Source organism: Carassius auratus, unplaced genomic scaffold (genome assembly GCF_003368295.1).
Source record: "Carassius auratus strain Wakin unplaced genomic scaffold, ASM336829v1 scaf_tig00215130, whole genome shotgun sequence".
NCBI classification, from domain to species: Eukaryota; Metazoa; Chordata; class Actinopteri; order Cypriniformes; family Cyprinidae; genus Carassius; species Carassius auratus.
The window spans coordinates 93,059-105,905 of record NW_020527946.1 but is presented as its reverse complement, the minus strand read 5'-3'; positions in this window follow the sequence as shown (position 1 = coordinate 105,905).

The window sequence follows — 12,847 nt, the reverse complement described above, 5'->3', positions numbered from 1 at the left end:
CTTGTGAGGCTTTGGACAGCTGTTCCCACCTTCTTAATTTTTTTTCCATAACCTAGGGCAAGGCCCAATGATCCAATACCTGATATCATGGTTCCGAATAGCTAGATTAGAGTCCTGCAAATTTGTCTGAAACGGGTGAAAAATATCCAACTGTGTCGGATACGGGTGCGGGTCGGGTCGGACACAGGGAAACACGGGTCTAAACACGGGTACAAAACAGTCACGTGCAAACGTTAAAATTGGCCTACGTTCCAGTTTAAAAAAAAAAAAATCACCATGGCGCGAACCCCAAAAATAACCATGGTTTTATTATAGTAAAACTGTAGTAACCCATGGTTTTTTTGGCGTACTGACTGCCATTTGTAAAACCACAGATTTACTACAAATACCATGGTTAAACTATGGTTAATATAGCAAAACCATGGTTAATTTGTGGTTACCATGGTTTAACTACAGTAACCATGGTTTTTTGGTTTTATTTGTAGTAAAACCATGGTTAATTTTCGTAAGGGACTGCTGCATGAGTCATAGTTAACAGACGTTAAGATCAGTTATGATCAGCCAGCTGTTTTTTTTCCGTTGTTTTTGTTTTCCGTTCATATATATATATACAGAATCTGAATTAAAATGTGTTTGATTTAAGCCTATTTTAAAATTTGTGTCATAAAATTATATTGCGCATAACGCGATCGTTATAAAGGTGTTTAAACAACAATACACTTCCACTTGCATGTATTTGACAATCGGAATATCAGATATTTCATTCCATAGCTAACACATTTGTGAATATGGGCCTAATCTAGGCTATCCAGGGTTGTTTTTTTTTACTTTGTGCAGCTCATTTACGCGTGCTCTGGCGCAGATCCGCCTCTCGCGATGCCCAGCTTTGAACGATTAATAAATGACTTCCCAGCAAACATTGGTCCGACAGCGACGTCGTGTGGCCGGCCAAAAATAGTCGCGGTAGGACGGCATAAATCGGTAGAAATATGTAACACAGAACATTTCCTAAAAATGCATTCAGATATGTTTGTACACGTTTATAGTTCTATGGGGTTTCATGTATAATTGTTTCTTTGACTTTTAGATACGTGTAGTTCAATATTTACCCGCGTTGTGAATCGGTTGTGAGAGGACGTCACCTAGTGACGTCATTTACACGTACGTTACACGTCCATCATGACCCTCTGTGAAATCCTTGTGGAATATGCAAAAGCTGTGCTTACACCTTGATTAATACTGCAATAATTAATTAAAGTGCACCAAGTAGTTTTTAAGAGGTTTTAAAGAGGTTGTGAATTGACGTCCACTGACGTCTTTTACACGTCTCGTCATGGTTTGTGAAAAGATGTCCAAGCAAGACATCTAAAGTAAATATAATCACTTTATCTTGTTTATAAAAATATATAATCACAAAGAGACCAGTGTGGTTAAGTGATTGCAAAGCAATGCTGCAATTTAGTCATTATTTCAACCTGTTTTATGTATTTGTTGTTATTATTTTTATTGAATCTATGCATATACATGTAAAACAGATAAATACCCGGTCACAATTTCGGTCTGAGTTGAATGTAATTGCCAAAACGGTGCTGCCAAGATGTAGACACAAAATATACTAATATATTTCGTGTAATTACAAAATCCCGCGATATGATAGATTATCTCGCGAGATCTCGCTTTCTCCCGGAAGTTCCGGTATATTGAGCAGGCAACCACGAGGAGGAGAGGACTCGAAGAGGACTGAGATGTATCGATATAAATTATATAAAATCTACTGTTGTGTAAGTACATTTTGTATTATTTGATTAACGTGCTTGGGTTTTACTTGTTTGACAAAAAGGAACCGAGAGAAATGATGCCTACATTGTCAACTGAAATTCACTGAGTATGGCTAAAATTAGCTAATGTTAGAAGGCTAAAAGTTACTTATATTGATGTAATTTTTATTGGCACGCTTTAATTAATTATTCAGAAATGTCCTGTTCACCTTTTATCACAGTTACACCTCTAAACGTTAGTTAAGGGTGTTTCTCAAGGGCATCACATTAAAGCATAACACCTTTTGCACAATAAAAATAAAATCTAATGCTTGTTGATTACATTTTTTTCTAATGTTTCATTCATGATTCATTCATCTTGTTCAAAGGTTTTTTTTTAGCTGTAGACCATAAAGATATTTTGAAAATAAGTGCATGTCATTTATCTCAAATTTTTTATTTTATTTATAAAAAAAAAAACATGTATTCTCTTCCCTCAGATGCTGTGAAGAGGTGGAGACTCTGAATGGGATGCAGCAATGACAGAACAACTGAAGCTTGCTCCGGGAAGAGATGGGGGTGGAGGTTACAAGAAATGAGCCAAACAACTGTAGTGTGTTTTAAGGGATAGTTCACCCAAAAATGAAAATAGTCATAATTTTCTCACCCTCATGTTACGATCATAATAATTTTTCCTACAGTGGCAGTTAATGGATTGTGAGATCTGCTTGGTTACATTCTTCCAAATATCTTTGTGTTTATAAGACAACTGTGTAAGTCAATGACAAGATTAAAAAAGAATTGATAAAAAGAAACCATCTTTTAACATTCTAGTAGAAAACATTCTCAGAAATGTAATATTTGAATTCATGTCGGTTCTATGCAGTTTAAAATCATTTACACCACTTTGATTTTATAAATAGCAATGATTTCAAACATATTTTATGATGAGGGTCTTATGTTTTATGATTTTCTTGTCACATGACAACAATGGCTCCTGCAAGGTGTTTATGCCACATGTTCAAATATTAATAATATTCTTAATATTATATGATTAAAGTATTTTAAAATAAATGCAATTAATATTGAGTTATAATATTATATATTAAAAACATTAATAAACAAACACTGTGCAAATATACATTTTTAACAATAATAATGGACTTTGAGTATTTCAGCACTTTTTATTCAGTGATGCCCCTCATTAAATCATATTTCTGATGAAAAAAATGGTAGGCCTGTAAACTTATTTCAGAAATCCAAAATGGATACAAAGATAACATTGAAAAACACATTTTTAAATAGATTATCATCTTGAAGATTCTTATTTGTCATTGTCCCAGTAAAGCAAACATGAAAACAATATTGTCAGAACACAGAAAAGTATACAGGTTTGAAACGTGGGTGAGTAAATGAAAGAATTTTCCCTTTATATAATAATTCAGTATTTTGTAATTAGTATTTTAGTTTGGTTAACAGATGCTAAACTTTTCAAAAACAATAAAATGTGCTAAATCAGAACATGCTTCTTTTTTTGCACATGTCCACAAATAATGTGTTATTGTTAGTGATGTACACGTGATTAAGATGTTTTATGGACGTTCATGTCTGACTGGACCGATCTTGAACTTTTGTCAAAATGTGTTAAACCTCAAGACATAATTGATTGCCTTGCACGATGTTACACAGTGGGTGTGTGATTATTTTATATGCAGGCTTATATATATATATACACTTAAAATATGCAGCAACGCATTTAAAAATCCAGAAGACAACGACGTCCAGAAATCGGCGCATTTAGACGTCCAGAAGACGACACATTTAGACGTCCAGGGACGTGCAGAAAAGACGTGCAGTTCACGTCTAAAAGACGTCAAAGACGTCGGTTCAACTTTCATTTTGGAACTATTTTTCAACCATGACGGGACGTCTCGGATGGACGTCTTTTCAACGGTCAAAAGACGTCCGAATGTTTGCTGGGTTGAAGCACAACCTCAGACAGTGGTATGATTCGCTCTTTTGTTGTTCTGTTTTCTTTCAGGATCAAAAATACAACAAATGAAAGCGTTTATCTGTATTTCCGACTGATGAGAACTATGCATTAATAAATCAGTCAATTTTGTATTTTATTATGAGATATTTTATTGTAGCCCTCCTGCCGGGTCGTCTCTAAACGTGGCTCACAAGATAGCTATCTGGCTAAGGGATCTTTACTTTATCCGCTACCCCAGTAAAGGCACACTTCTCTTACAGTTACAGTACCAATATAACCCAGATCTCAGATCTTAACCTATGTTTTCTATTTGGAACTAAAAAAAAATGTGTTTACACTTAACTATGGAAATACAAATATTTCACAGGAAAAATTAAATAGCAAGTGTTTTTTTTTTCACCAGAAATCAAACAAAATTATACCAGATCAATAAACATATATTTATTTATTTTCCTCTGAACTATTTTTGTCTTTGTGTGATTTTTCTCTTCTTGAATGATCAAATTCACAAAGTCACAAAATCAACAGCAATAAATTCAAATAATCACTGTTCCCCCAAAACAAAACAAAAATACAATGAATAAGGTAACACTTTGAATTTTACCCAGCTGGGATTTTCAGTACACCGATGGCGCGCTAGTTGGAGCTCTTTTGATGCAAAACCAATGTACTCACGAATCCAGGAAACACAAAATTCCAATTTCAGAATAGAAACCTCTAATTTTCACGTCCTGACGAGATGATAAACAGCAACCCCGTCGTGTCCCGTGAAGACGTTGAGTGGATGTCGATTAACTCTTGAGATGGATCCGCTAAAGTCCATGCAGTGCTCCAAATCTTGACTCGACGGTCTCTGTTTCTTAACGAAAATATGCACGCACTTGCCTCCTAACTACGCACACAACGGTGATACTTTTTTTTTCTCCACTGAACTAATAAAATAAAACACGAGTATATTCTTCCGGATTTCAACCAAATTACCCAATTTATTATAACTGCATCACTGAACTTGAGAAATGAAACACGGGATTATTCTTCCGGATGAATTCTCACTCTAATAAAACAAATAAACGGAATAAAAAAACTTTGATTCTCTCACGTGCTATGCTCGTGCATAAATTTGACTCACACGGAGTTGAAGTGTGCAGCCTCTTTCCAAACTCCCTCAAAATGTTCTTGCGTGCTGCCAGCTGCAAACCTGATATGCGTGACACAGTCACACAAGCAACTCACGCAACTTTAGTCACTGGCCTGCCACTCAAAATGTCCGTGAGCGTTGACTCACTGCCAGTTTTTTTTTTCCGCTGCGAACACTCCTTTCCCTCCCACGAGCTTCCTCTCGTTCTCCTCTGCGACCCCTCCCCTCTTGAACTTGAGAGGTCAAAGTCCACAGTTCTCAACGCAAATATGACGTTCTCAAGAAAACAGTCCTTGTATGACTTTTTTTTTTTCACATATGCACATTTTAAACCTTTCAGAAACATTATATATAAAAATACATTATATATAAAAAAAACAAAATCCATCAAACATTTGTTTGCATATGAATGCACACCAATAAAAATGTGACATACAAATTATGACATTCTCTTGTCTCTTCTTTTTTTTTCTACTACAGTTTTACTTTTGAAACTCAAACATTTTCAGGGCTCTACATTCTCCCCCCACCAAGAATCGTTATGTCCTCATAACGAGAGAAACAAAGGAATCACATACAGTCCCTTCAGTAACTTTTTTTTTTTTACATTTCAATATCTCAACTCTTTTCCCAGACAGTTTGAGACACTTATACACTTTTCAATTGAATGAGCAAGATAATGTCACAATAGATCCATGTCTATACTGAAGGAAATCACTCACATTAGCGTCTAGTAGGAAAATCAACTGAACAGGTACTCAACCTTCTCGCAGGTACTTTCAACCATAAAAAGACAGTAGAACAGTATCTAACAGGATTTACGACTTTAGTTTGAGAAACGGCAGGCTCAAATTTTGGCTCCCCAAGAGTATCATATGTAAACCTCTTAGGCACAATTCTCTCTCTATGAGACCTTCTGTAATCTTCAGTTACATCAGCAGAGATACCTTGCGTTACATTCTCATCTGAGTGGTCTTGACCCTCACTTGAAACCTTATCACAGAGGTCTGATACTCGGCTCAAATTTTGTAAGTTGCCCGAATCACTTTCTGGTAGCAGTCTTGAAACAGACTCTACAGATTCATTTGGCTCAATTCCTTCATCAGAGTGCTCAGAAACATCCTCAGAAACAACATTCTCATGAACAGTGTTATCAGAAACCACAGCATCACTCTGAGAAGTGTCCCTTCTCTTAGGGGTCAAAGGATGATTTTCAGGTACATAATACCACACCCCATACATTCCATCCTCACTCTCTGAACTTTCATCAGCATATTGAGCATCTCTGGTTTCTGCTTCTTGCCTTACAGGAGCATCTTCCACAACATGCTCTGGACTCTGATTCTTTTCAGCATTCTTCCTTTTCCTCAGAACTCTCTTTCTGGGTTTCGGGACACTGTCAGAAACTTGTTGCTGCCTCAACCCTTGACCAATAGGAAGAATGTGATTCCTATGCAGGATCTTGACAGGTCCAGTTCCACTCTCTGGCTTAAGCCGAAACACAGGTAAGTTTGGCATTTGACTCTGGACAATGTAAGGCTCAGCACTCCATCTGTCTGCCAACTTGTGCTTCCCTTGCAATTCAAGATTCCTGATCAGGACTCTATCTCCCGAAACAAGGTGAGAGTAATGCAGTCTCTGATCGTACCTTCTCTTATTTCCTGCATTTTTCTTTCCAGCTTTTTCCTCCGCCAGCTCGTACGCAGACTTCAACTCTCTTTGCATGGTCTGCACAAAGCGCTGGTAAGACTTAGTGGAAGTTCCATCACTAGACACACCAAAACTCAGGTCTATGGGCAATCTGGCTTCCCTTCCGAACATAAGGAAGTAAGGTGAGTATCCTGTGGCTTCGTTCACACTGCTATTGTACACATGTACAAGATGTCCAATGTGACGGCTCCACTGCTGTTTCTGCCTCGAATCCAGGGTCCCCAACATATCCAAGAGTGTCCGGTTAAACCGCTCCGGTTGCGGATCACCCTGGGGATGGTACGGTGTTGTCCGGGATTTCTCCACTCCTAACAAGTCAAACAACTCATGGATGAGCCTGCTCTCGAAATCCCGTCCCTGGTCCAAATGCATCCGTCTAGGCAGTCCATAGTGAACAAAGTATTTCTCCCACAGGACCTTTGCAACTGTGAACGCCTTCTGATCCTTAGTCGGAAACGCCTGTGCATACCTGGTGTAGTGGTCTGTGATGACAAGGACATTACAGATGTTCTTGGAGTCAGGCTCTATGGATAGAAAATCCATACACACAAGATCCATTGGTCCATTACTAGATAAGTGTGACAATGGTGCTACTCTCTTTGGCAGAGTCTTCCTCTGGACACATCTGGCACATGTTTGGCAGTACTTCTCCACCTCAATCTTCATTCGTGGCCAGTAAAATCTCTCTCTCACCAAGCCATAAGTCTTATCAAATCCCAGGTGTCCAGAATCATCATGCAGCGACCTGAGAACTACGTCATGAAACTTCCTGGGCAGGCACAACTGCTCACGACGAGGTTTGTCTGGGCTTTTTGTGCACCGAAACATCACTCCATTCTCCAGCACTAATCTGTCCCCCTCTCTCATTATTAATGGAAGGTCCTTGTGAGCTTCTTTGTTGACCTTGGACAGATCTCCTCCTTTCAGTGCTCTCCATATCTCTCCCAGACAAAGATCCTCCTGCTGAGCATGTGACAGATCCACGGAACTCAGTTTTGGAATCGTGGAAGTATCCAGAGTGGCTAAGTTACAGTAAGCTCTGGGGACTGCTTCAGGAGTTCCTCCCAATGATATGATAATCCCGCTAGCAGTTGCGAAGCAGCTGGACCTGTCTTGCCCTCTCAGGTTACACAGGGATCTCACTCCAGAGGATGATATATTAGTCCACTCCTGGTCCTTTATGCTCCTATGAGGACGACGAGACAAAGCATCGGCATCAACATTTTGTCTCCCAGGCCTGTACTTGAGACTGAAGTCATAAGCAGAGAGAGCCGCCAGCCACCTATGTCCTGCAGCATCCAATTTGGCTGTGGTTAAAACATAAGTTAGTGGGTTGTTGTCTGTCTGCACTTCAAACTTTACTCCGTACAGGTAATCATGTAGCTTGTCCACAACAGCCCACTTTAAAGCCAAGAACTCAAGTTTGTGGACTGGGTAGTTCCTTTCAGAAGGCGTCAAGCTCCTGCCGACAAAAGCTACAGGTTTCAATCCCTGTCCTTGGTCCTGATATAGAACCCCGCCCAAACCTTCACAGCAGGCATCAACATGTAGGACGTATGGGAGCTGAGAGTTGGCAAAGGCCAACACAGGAGCCTTGGTAAGTCTCACCTTCAACTCATTGAAAGCAGCTTCACAAGCATCCATCCATCTACTTCCAAATGGATCCAAATATTTGTACACAATCCGGTCGGGATTGTCTCCAGCTTTCATTTTCTTCAAGGTCTTGGCCGGAAAACACCCTTTCAGCAACTGATTAAGTGGGTAAGACACTTTAGAATATTCTTTCACGAATCTTCTATAGTACCCACAGAAACCTAAGAAAGAACGTAGCTCTGTCACGTTCTGGGGTCTGGGCCAAGATTTGACAGCTTCAATTTTGGAGGGATCAGTCGAAACACCATCTTGAGACACAATGTGACCAACATAACTGACAGAAGTCTGACAAAAGGTGCACTTGTCCAGGGACAACTTCAACCCTTCGCTCTGTAAGCGGTCCAGCACCTTAAGCAGCCTCTCCTCATGCTCCTCCAAAGTCCGTCCGAAGATAATGAGGTCATCCAAGTAGACCAACACTTCCAACAGGTTCATGTCTCCCACCGTCTTTTCCATCACTCGCTGGAAGGTCGAGGGAGCTCCACAAATCCCCTGTGGCATCCGCTGGAATTGGTAAAATCCCACTGGGCAAATGAAAGCTGTCTTTTCTTGGTCCTCTTCACTCATGGGAATCTGATAATATCCACTTCTAAGGTCCAATACACTGAACCACTGGCTTCCATTTAAGCAGGCCAGAGCATCTTCAATGCGGGGAACGGTGTATTGGTCAGGTATTGTGCGACGATTCAGCGTCCTGTAGTCCACACACATCCTTATCTGTCCGTTCTTTTTCCGGACTACGACAATTGGTGAAGCGTAAGGACTTCTGGACTCAGCAATAATATCAGCCTCCTTCAGCTTCTCCAAGTGTTGCCTAACATCCTTAATGTCGCCTGGTGCAAGCCGTCGTGACCTCTCACTAAAAGGTTTATCCTCTATCAGTCTGATGTGGTGTTGGGTACTCTTTGAACATCCAACATCGAATTCATCGCAAGAGAAAACATCCTTTCTCTCTAACATCTTTTTAGCCAGCCGCTGTTTCCATTCGGTAGACACAGGGGAATCGCCAAAGTTAAATGAATCCTTAGTCAGTTTGGTTTTCCCACTACTCTCTCTGGGCTTAGAGACTGTAGGCACAACATCAACAGGAAACACATGTGCGATAGGCATTCCTCTCTTGATCATCACTGGCCGAGCAGAGACATTCCTGATAGTGACTCCAACTCTTTTTGACTGGACAGCAGTAGCAGACTGCACCTCAGCTCGCACTAGCAGTTCCTCTGGAAGGCAGGACTCTTCTGGCTGATCCACTAACAAAGTTTTAGTAGATAAGGTAACAGGGTATTTCAGGATTCCAGAAACCCTCACACTCTCTCCTGGAGTCAGCTTCAACGGCTTGCGGCGAGGAAACCAGACAGTACCTCTACTTTCGTCAACATCACACTTGCTGACAGTAATGACCCGTTCATAGGCAGATCTGATCTCAGGATGAACAGTCATGGTATGAAGAAAATCATTTCCCATCCTTTCCTGGCAAACTGCTACCAGCTTCTTTACCACAGTCGTGTTTGTTCCCACCAGAATGTTGACATCTCCTTTCATGACAGGGTCAGGACAGACCAACACAAGTGCATCTATGGATTCTGCCACTCCTGCTACAGATCCTGGAAACTCTAGCCTTAAAGCCAAGCAGCCATCATAAGGGTATCTCTGTGAGCTCAATCCCCATATTTCCAAATTTTCTATTGGTGTCAATGGCAGATGCTTCAAGTGTTTCTCATAGAATGATCTGTACAGCAGTGTGACCTGCGATCCACTATCCAGTAAGGCCTTAGTGTAGATACCTTCAACCTGGATGGGAAGGACAGAGCTAGGTCCCACTAACCCGCTCGGAAGGTCTACCAATTCAACTCTGGCTCTTTTGCACTTTGTGGAACGCGTCTTCCTCGGAGCTTCAGGCCGTTCCTCTACTGAGCCCCGGAGGCATTTCCCGACGGCTGTCTCATTTTAATGAGCCGCTGGTTTACTCTCCTGAGGTTTTCTTCCTTTGTACAGTCACGTTTCAGATGACCATCTTCTCCGCATCTGTAACAGAAGATGTTAGCCTTGTTCACTGGTCTGGTGGGTGTTTTACTCTCTGCAGTTGCAGCTAAACTGTGCGTAACTGGACGATCATGAGTGACGGGTTCTTTTGCCACAGCTGATAAGCGAGACACCTCATTCTTCAACCCCCTAATCTCCCTCTTCAGCATTTCAACTTCTGAATTGGCCAGACTGTTGCCAGACGACTCATTCCGTGCAGCCACAGCTACATTTGCCTGGACTGACCTCCTTTGGTGTAACATACTTTCCTCTTCTCTTACCTCCTTCATTAGCTCATTGAAGGGAGGTGGGGCACACAACTTATGGGTCATCCTCAAACGCATAGCCACCAGGTCACTTGAGAGGGCACCTCTAACTATTTGCTGCATCCGGAGACGATTCATTGCAGGGAACTCAATGCCTCTCTTCCTCAACATACTGTGCAGCATCCTGTCCAACCTCATTATGTAGGCTGAGAGCTTCTCTCCCTCGCTCTGGTAAGTGCTCCGAAATTTTAACATCAAGTCTGCAGCATCCTCGGTAGTGCCAAACGCTGACTCTAGTGCACTAAGGTAATCATTGAAGGTAGCGGATGGGTTACCAGTCTTCTCAAACCTTACAATGTCTGCTGCAGGACCTCTGAGACACTCTACTAGTCTCTGCTTCTTAACATTATCAGAATACTGCCACTCTTCCAGAATGTGGGTGGTCTGCTCCACCCAGACCTCATACTCATCCTCTCCATGGGGAGTGGGAATGAACCCTGAGAAGGGACGCAACTTCCTATATCCAGCTCTCTCTTCAGACGATGCCACATGACACGTTTGAACAAGGGAATTTATGGCATCAACAAGCTTAGTGTTAAGCACAGGTGCAGGGGAAGCTAAACTTGGAATGTCAGATAGCGACTTTCCTTCCGCTTGAAGAAAAGACATCAGCTTAGTCTGAAATTCATCTTCACTGTTCTGTTTAGGTGCCTCAGCTGCGACATGAATAACCTGTGTGTACCAGGTACCTACTTCAGGTCCTCCGAGCTCTGCAGGGATAGCCATCTCAGAAACCTTGCTAGCGGTCTCAATCAGAAGAAACTGTTGTCGCTGAGTCTTATCAGAATGGCGATCAAGCACTTTGCATTTCCTCATTCCCAGGACAGCATCCAGCACATCATAGACTATTTTGTCTTCACATTCTGCAGGTACGTTGCTCAGAATGATAACCCTGTCCAGCTCAACACCCTTCTCTCTGCACCAAGCAATAATCTCACTAACCTCCATTTTGTTCACTTGCATCATCAACAGTATGTACTCAGAAAAACAGGAACTGACTGTTTAGCATTAAAGCTCTCTTCATATAATTCTCAAAGAAACAATGTATACACATAAATTACTTCCAAATTTTCACTGAACATACACGTTCACAGCTTCTGAAAACACAAACTGAAATGATCTGAAATATCCCGGACGAGCCCCCACAAAAATGTAGCCCTCCTGCCGGGTCGTCTCTAAACGTGGCTCACAAGATAGCTATCTGGCTAAGGGATCTTTACTTTATCCGCTACCCCAGTAAAGGCACACTTCTCTTACAGTTACAGTACCAATATAACCCAGATCTCAGATCTTAACCTATGTTTTCTATTTGGAACTAAAAAAAAATGTGTTTACACTTAACTATGGAAATACAAATATTTCACAGGAAAAATTAAATAGCAAGTGTTTTTTTTCCACCAGAAATCACACAAAATTATACCAGATCAATAAACATATATTTATTTATTTTCCTCTGAACTATTTTTGTCTTTGTGTGATTTTTCTCTTCTCGAATGATCAAATTCACAAAGTCACAAAATCAACAGCAATAAATTCAAATAATCACTGTTCCCCCAAAACAAAACAAAAATACAATGAATAAGGTAACACTTTGAATTTTACCCAGCTGGGATTTTCAGTACACCGATGGCGCGCTAGTTGGAGCTCTTTTGATGCAAAACCAATGTACTCACGAATCCAGGAAACACAAAATTCCAATTTCAGAATAGAAACCTCTAATCTTCACGTCCTGACGAGATGATAAACAGCAACCCCGTCGTGTCCCGTGACGACGTTGAGTGGATGTCGATTAACTCTTGAGATGGATCCGCTAAAGTCCATGCAGTGCTCCAAATCTTGACTCGACGGTCTCTGTTTCTTAACGAAAATATGCACGCACTTGCCTCCTAACTACGCACACAACGGTGATACTTTTTTTTTCTCCACTGAACTAATAAAATAAAACACGAGTATATTCTTCCGGATTTCAACCAAATTACCCAATTTATTATAACTGCATCACTGAACTTGAGAAATGAAACACGGGATTATTCTTCCGGATGAATTCTCACTCTAATAAAACAAATAAACGGAATAAAAAAACTTTGATTCTCTCACGTGCTATGCTCGTGCATAAATTTGACTCACACGGAGTTGAAGTGTGCAGCCTCTTTCCAAACTCCCTCAAAATGTTCTTGCGTGCTGCCAGCTGCAAACCTGATGCGTGACACAGTCACACAAGCAACTCACGCAACTTTAGTCACTGGCC